Here is an 8,202-nt window from a genome sequence, read left to right as displayed (position 1 = left end):
ATTTGTCAGGTTCTGAGAGATCTAAGATTCCAAAAAAAAATATTTAATTAGAATATCATGAAGTATTGTGAAATACTATATATTAAGACTTTATATATAGGCTTTATGAACAGATTAGAGTGACTCGTGAAGGACCAGCACCACCTCCTCTTGTCCGATGGTTTAAGGAATATATCTTCCAGAATCCGGGATTAATATATATATATATATATATATATATATATATATATATATATATATATATATATATATGGGATATATATATATATATATATATAAATGTGATTTTAATGTCTAGATGATTCGGATTAACCCTTTAACTGCCGTATCCTTTAAAACCTCACTGCCAGAGGGATATTGTGAATGCATGTGCCCGCTGGGCACAGTTTACCTGATGCCACTGGGGTGGCGATGGCATTGGTGGCTTGAGCCCGCCATCGCTGCTTGCAGCTATATTTATTATTATTATTATTATTATTATTATTTTTTTCCAACGTCTCGGGGGCTTTTGGGGCCCTTAACGTGCTTAAAAAGTCTTGAAAATTGGCACACAGATTGGAACCTGCGGCCATTAGGGCCGGGCAGAGACTGATACACGGGCGTGGCACAGGGGCTCTACAGCGCCCCCTGGAATATGGAGGGCCATATATCATACATTCTTGCTCGTAGACGTATGAAACTCGGTACACATATAAATCTCATCAATCCAAACAACTTTTGTATTGCATATCATAGGCTCCGCCCAACAGGAAGTTGGCTATTTAGGGTTTAGTATTCAAATTTTTCGTCAAAGTTGTGGGGGCTTTTGGGGTCCTTAACATACTCAAAAACTCTTGAAAATTTGCGCACACTTTGGAATCTGTGGCCTTTAGGAGCCTGCAGAGGCTGGGACCCGGGCGTGGCACAGGGGCTCTATGGCGCCCCCTGGAACACAGTCAGAAATGTTGATGTATAGCTCACACATACTTGCACATATTCATATGAAACTCAGTACACATATAGATCTCATCGTGCCAAACAACTTTCGTATTGCATGTCATAGGCTCCGCCCATCAGGAAGTCAGCTATTTAGAGTTATGTAAAAAGCGCATGCTCTGGAATTTGAAATACTTGTCATAGGTTTTTTTCTCGATTGCCGCCAAACTCGGTCAACATGATCTCAAGACACTGGGGATGAAAAATTGCCAGGGGATTTTTGATATCTCGAACGGTTTGCTCGTGGCGAGGCGTTGAAATTATGGCGAGAAATGAGAAACAGGAAGTGTCTAATACCGTCCACATACATTTCCTGATTTTAATCAAATTTCATCAGATTATTCGTTGTATGATGTCGATCGCATATATGTGACTATTAGGAGTCAAAGTTATAGCGCCACCAACTGGCAGAAGGAAGTGTGTCATTTTCAAAATGATTTGAATTCAGCATCTTATTATTACTTGATTTGCTTCAAACTTCATCAGAATAATGTTAAAACACAGCCGATATAAATCTGCAAGGGGGATATTGATATCTAAAAAATTGTTGGCGTGGCAACATGTCAAACTGGAATACTTCTCAGGTGATTTTAGAGGCAAATAACATACTTAGAATTTCACAAAACTCTGAACACACATCAGTATTTCTGATAGGAACTTAAATTGTGAATGGATTTTGGATAGCTTGAATGGTTTTGCCGTGGTGATTTTTTTAAATGACCTTACAAAGGGAATCATTATTGTATTTTTAAATTGCAGCTTCCAAACACGTCAAATAATTTTTTCATACAGATGAAAAAGTCATTCTGAGGAAATATGCATAGTTTCACGACTTTACAACACTGTATGGATAACAGAAAATTAAAAAACTGTCAGACATCTCATCTCACTCTGTCCATCTGTTTGAGTATGTGCTTCAGACTTCCATTGTCTGAGAGAAATAGCGCCCCTACAGGTTCAATTCCCGGACTTTTACTTTCACTTTTAAATCGGTTAAAAATACAAACAAATACTTAGATTTAATTCACACTGACAAGCTAAACCAACATATCTGATTATTACCGGTTCAGGGCTCATGGATAAATTATTTCTGGCCAGAGATACGTGAGAAATAGGAGAGATGAATCACCGCTGTGATCACGAGAGTCTGGAGTAAAGAGCTCAGAAAAAACGAATTTATTCCTGTTTTAAAGCTTTTAAAAATAAATTATTACAGCGATATCACACAATCAACCAATTAGAACACACCAAGAGCTAAATTAAGATGTTTTTGAACTGTTTGTGTGAAAATGAAATATTTGTGGCTGCCTAACTGAAATCACCGCCTCCGATCAGCGCGTACAGTGTCCAGCTCAAAACAAACGAATTTATTCTTGTTTAAGAGCTTTTTTAAATAAAATATTACCACAAATGCACACAATAAACCCATTGTAACACAACAAGAGCTAAATGCAGGTGTTTGTGACCTGTTTAAGTGTGCAAGACTATTTGAAAGCGCGACTGGCAGAATAACATATATCTCTCGAGCTGCAGGATTCTGGCTTTCGTCGTACGAACGAACACATCACGGACAAGATTATTTCAAAATACATAATAGCTTGGCGAATATAAACGAAAACAGCCACGTGAACATAAACTGGATCTACTGGATTTGAATATTAAAGTGACCACATTTACCACTTGTTTCTGTCTTCAATTTTAATCTATATAAAAAAGGAAACTCATTCGACTTGGCTGCTTTTTTAATGTGTGCGTATTTATTTATTTATCTTTTTATACATTTTGTATAATTTCATAGTTTGTGTATTACAATTATAAAAACAAAAATAAAATTAGCCACTCACATAGAAATAGCTTAGGCCTTAACCTTTTTCTGACAGTTTTAGGGATTTTTAAAAATCCTAAAAAAACCTTATTTGTGCTGCAAATAATAATTTCAAACTCATTTGATGCTGACCTATGACATCGTGTGACATTATATTTATTTTAATTTACATAATCTCATGGATGTAACAGTAAATCTGTTCAGCTCACAGATCAATACTAAGCTGTAATGCAAGCAGAACTTTCACAAATGCTTATGAGTCATTTAAGGATTTGATAACACTGTAAAATAATGTCTAATTTGTTAACATTAGCAAATTCATTGATAACACTTTATAATAACTGCACTCATTATTAAATAGTCAGTTCATGCTTTATAAAGCCTTGTCCCAATATCAATAGTCAGTAGTAAGCAGTTTATAAATACAGCTATAAATAGCTTGTCCTTGGTTTATAAGCACATTTATTAAAAATGAGAGTAAGTTATCTTCCTATGAAAAATAAAAGATAAAAATAAACAAACAACAACACAGATTGATACAGAACTCAGAAATTGTATTGTGGATTTATGATAAAGCCTGCAAATGAATTCATACTCCTACTCATACTACTCCATACTCCTTTTTCAACATTATGCCTATATACTGAGATGTTAAATTGTGAATGGGTTTAGGATAGCTTAAATGGTTTTGCCATAGAGATTTATTAAAGTAACATAAAACAATACAATAGTTATTTTACTATATCTTTACAATTTTTCATTCTAAATCTTCATATTTTTTTATATAAGTAGAAGTCCTCATTTGAAGGAAGCACAGTAAGTTTCATAGCTTTATCACTTTCAAGAGCCAGCATAAAATTTAAACTATCATAACTTATAAATCAAGCTTGCAATTCTTAGTACCAATAATGGCCAACAGAGGGAGCTATAGGATTACTTTTAAATAATTATTGTAGAAACGAGTATGATTTAAATCATTTATAGAAATCTTTCAAAAAAAAATGAATTGTATATATTTTACTGATAAAATGACACTCACTTAATTAGAATAACAAGCTGAAGTATTTTGAACTGTATATTAAGAATAATTATTTATAGGCTTTATGGACAGATAACGTTTTGAGTGACTCTTGAAGGTTCAGCAACACATCTTCTTTTACCACTGTTTAAAGAATTAATCTTACAGAATAGGTGTGAATGAATTTTGGATAGCTTGAATGGTTTTGCCGTGATGATTTTTTGAAATAATAGTAAAAAAGGAACCAGTAAATGTCTTTTTATTTTTTTAAAGTGCAGCTTCTAAACACTTTAAAAAAAAATGTACACATAGAAGACCAGTCATTCTGAGGCATATTTCCTCAGAATGACTGGTCTCATGACCATAGTTTCATGACTATACAACACTATATGGATGATAGAAAATTAAAAAAAACTATCATAAATCTGATGTCACTCAGTCCCACTGTCACTGTGGGTAATGTGTGTGTGTGTGTGTGTGTGTGTTAAGTGAATTAGGTGTGAAACTATCAGGGTGCATTTAGTCTCCAGCGCCAACATTATTAATACTCCAGAATTACTCGGTGTCAGGCTCTGAGAGACTTAAGATTCCAAAAAATGATTTAATTAGAATACCATGAAGTATTGTGTAATACTATATATTAAGTCTTTATATATAGGCTTTATGAACAGATTAGAGTGACTCGTGAAGGACCAGCACCACCTCCTCTTGTCCGATGGTTTGAGGAATATATCTTCCAGAATCCAGGATTAAGATTTAGGAGCTCATTTTTATTCCACCTCCTTTCCTGAAAAGTCTGTCTTGCAGAATTGACTAAAAATTAATCTTCACATTAATTACTAATTATTTTGCAATTCTTTTTGTCAGTTCTTCTTGACCTGCTTTTTTCTTCTTCTTTTCTGACCTCATGACCCAGTCAGCATTTTTGTACAATGGTCAAGTCTTAACTTATCAATTTCTGTATTGCATTTGTGTTTGATATTTCTCACAGGCTTTACAGAGTTAAAACTCTTTTTTTAGCGCATTTCATCTGTAAAAGAAAACATGCCTAATGATTCTGCACACATGAATATAAGGAGTTTTTCTCTTCCAGCTTTCCTGGACTATTGTATAGCACTCATAAATGATTAAATAAAAAATAATGGTAGTTATTAAGATTTATATGGTTAGGAATTGGTAAAATGTGCTTGGAAAAAAATCACAATAAAACAATGTTTTAATGTTTAAGTTTGGAATATTAACTGACATAAATGAATGCTATATAAATATTGTTCATGTTAACATAATGTTTATAAATGAAATCTTATTGTAAAGTGTTACTAAAGTTATATATATATATATATATATATATATATATATATATATATATATATATATATATATATATTGTTCTGTGAATGTGATTTTAAAGTCAAGATGATTCGGATTAACCCTTTAACTGCCATATCCTTTAAAACCTCACTGCCAGAGGGATATTGTGAATGCATGTGCCCGCTGGGCACAGTTTACCTGATGCCACCGGGGTGGCGATGGCATTGGCGGCTTGAGCCCGCCATCGCTGCTTGCAGCTATATTTCTTATTATTTTTTTTATTTTTTATTTAACCTTCCGGGGGTTTTTAGGGGCCTTAACATGCTCAAAAACTCTTGAAAATTGGCACACACATTGGAATCTGCGGCCATCAGGACGCCGCAGAGGCTGGGACCCGGGCGTGGGACAGGGACTCTACAGCGCCCCCTGGAACACCTTCAGAAATTTTGAACCATAGCTCACACAGACTTGCATGTATTTATATGAAACTCGGTACACTTATAGATCTCATTGAGCCGAACAACTTTCACACTTTATGTCATAGGCTCCGCCCAACAGGAAGTCAGCTATTCAGGGCTGTTTAAAAAAAGCATGCTCTGGAATTTGAAATACTCCTCTGAGGTTTTCAACCCGTTCGCCACGAAACTCGGTGAACATGATCTCAAGACATTGGGGACGAAAAATTGCGAGGGGATTTTTGATATCTTGAACGGTTTGCCCGTAGCAAGGCGTGGAAATTATGGCGAGAAATGAGAAACAGGAAATGTCTAATAACATCCACATACATTTCCTGAATTTTATCAAACTTCATTGGTTTGTTTGTTGTATGATACCGATCGTATATATGTGACTATTAAGAGTCAACTTTATAGCGCCACCAACTGGCAGCAGGAAGTGAGTCATTTTCAAAATGTTTTGAATTCAGCATCTTATTTTTACTTGATTTACTTAAAACTTCATCAGAATAATGACAAAACACGGCCGATGTAAATCTGTTGTGGGGATATTGATATCTGATATGGCGTTGCCATGGCAACGTGTCAAACTTGAATGTTCTGTTATGATGAGTTTGAGGCAGACACCAACCTCAGATTTACATGAAACTAAAAACACATATCAGTATTAGTGATAGCTAGACAATGGGAAAAGCTTTTAAAAGGGCGTGAAGGAGGCATGCTATAGCGCCACCTTTTGTCAAAAGTGGGGGGTTTAGTTTTAGCTACAGACACCAAACTTGGTACATAAATTGTTCTTATCAAGACGGACAACTTTCTAATTCACAGTCATCAGCTACGACCAACAGGAAGTCGGCTATTTTGATTTGAATATTTAAATTGAGCTCTGATTTAATGCATTCTCCTCAGAGGAAATGTTCACTATACTCACCAAACTTTGTCTACATGTTGAAAAAACATTGAGGAACTTAAATTGCAAACGGATTTTGGTTAGCTTGAACCGTTTTGTCGTGGTGATTTTTTGAAATGACAGTAAAAAGGGAATCATTAATTGTCTTGTATTTTTAAATTGCAGCTTCCAAACACTTAAAAAAAAATTCATACAGAGATCAAATCATTCTGAGGACATATGCATAGTTTCATGACCTTACAACACTGTATGATTAAAAGAAAATAAAAAAAAACTGTCAGACATCTCAACTCACTCTGTCCCTCTGTTTGAGCAATGTATGTGTGCTGACTGAGTGCATGTGTGTGTGTGTGTGTGTGTGTGAGTGGGGGATGGGCATGAGCTGAGTGGCAGACACAATGAGAGAGAGAGAGAGAGACTTAATCATCTCTTTAATCACCAGAAAAAAAATGTATTTTAAATTGTTATTTTTTGTTGCTGTTGCTAACATTGCTGTTTTCATTACAGCTTAAGAAATCTCTTAGGCCTTATCCTTTTCTGACAGTTTCAGGAATTAAAAACAAAATTCTAAAAATACTTATTTGTGCTGCAAATAATAATTTCAACTCATTTGATACTGACCTATTCCATCCTGTGACATGACATGTATCTACATTTTTTAAATCTCATGGATGTAACAGTAAAACTGTTCAGTTCACAGATCAAGACTAAGCTTCTTTCACAAATGCTTATAAGTCATTAAAGGATTTTATAACACTGTAAAATAATGTCTAATTTGTTAACATTAGTAAATGCATTGGTAACACTTTATAATAACTGCACTCATTAGTAAATAGTCAGTTTATGCTTTATAAAGCCTTGTCCCAATATTAATAGTCAGTAGTAAGCAGTTTATAAATACAGCTATGAATAGCTTGTTCTTGGTTTATAAGCACATTTATTAAAAAGGAGAGTAATCTTTTCAGTTATCTTCCTATGAAAAATAAAAAAAATAAAAATAAACAAACAACAACACAGATTGATACAGAACTCAGAAATTTTATTGTGGATTTATGATAAAATCAGCATGTAAAAATGAATTCATACTCCTCCGAGAAGACATAAGTAGTTCACACCAAACTTTTTCAACATGATGCTAATATACTGAAGATGTTAAATTGCGAATGGGTTTAGGATACCTTAAATGGTGTGGCCATAGCGATTTATTAAAGTAACATAAAAAAATACAATAGTTATTTTACGATATCTTTAAAATTTTTAATTTCAACTCTTCATAATTTTTTATATATGTAGAAGTCATCATTTGAAGGAAGCACAGTAAGTTTCATAGCTTTATCATTTTCAAGAGCCAGCATAAAATTAAAACTATCATAACTTATAAATCAAGCTTGCAATTCTTAGTACCAATAATGGCCACCAGATGGAGCTATAGGATTACTTTTAAATAATTATTGTAGAAACGAGTATAATTTAAATCATTTATAGAAATCTTTCAAAGAAAAATAATATGAATTTTATGTATTTACTGATAAAATGACCCTCACTTAATTAGAATAACAAGCTGAAGTATTGTGAACTGTATATTAAGAAATAATTCTTTATAGGCTTTATGGACAGATAAGTTTTGAGTGACTCTTGAAGGTTCCGCCCCACATCCTCTTTTACCACTGTTTAAAGAATTTATCTTACAGAACAGGTGCGAATGAAT

At 33.9% G+C, this 8,202-nt stretch overlaps 1 protein-coding gene across 4 annotated transcripts in view; it reads right to left on the bottom strand.

The window, feature by feature from the left end:
- LOC127952151 (zinc finger protein 883) overlaps positions 1-8,202 on the bottom strand; it is a 199,524-nt gene that overhangs the window by 86,444 nt on the left and 104,878 nt on the right. The gene's annotated exons all lie outside the window — the stretch shown is intronic.

This window comes from Carassius gibelio, chromosome B3 (genome assembly GCF_023724105.1).
Source record: "Carassius gibelio isolate Cgi1373 ecotype wild population from Czech Republic chromosome B3, carGib1.2-hapl.c, whole genome shotgun sequence".
NCBI lineage: Eukaryota > Metazoa > Chordata > Actinopteri > Cypriniformes > Cyprinidae > Carassius > Carassius gibelio.
The sequence above is the reverse complement of the archived record's forward strand: the minus strand, read 5'-3'. Positions and strand labels throughout refer to the sequence as shown.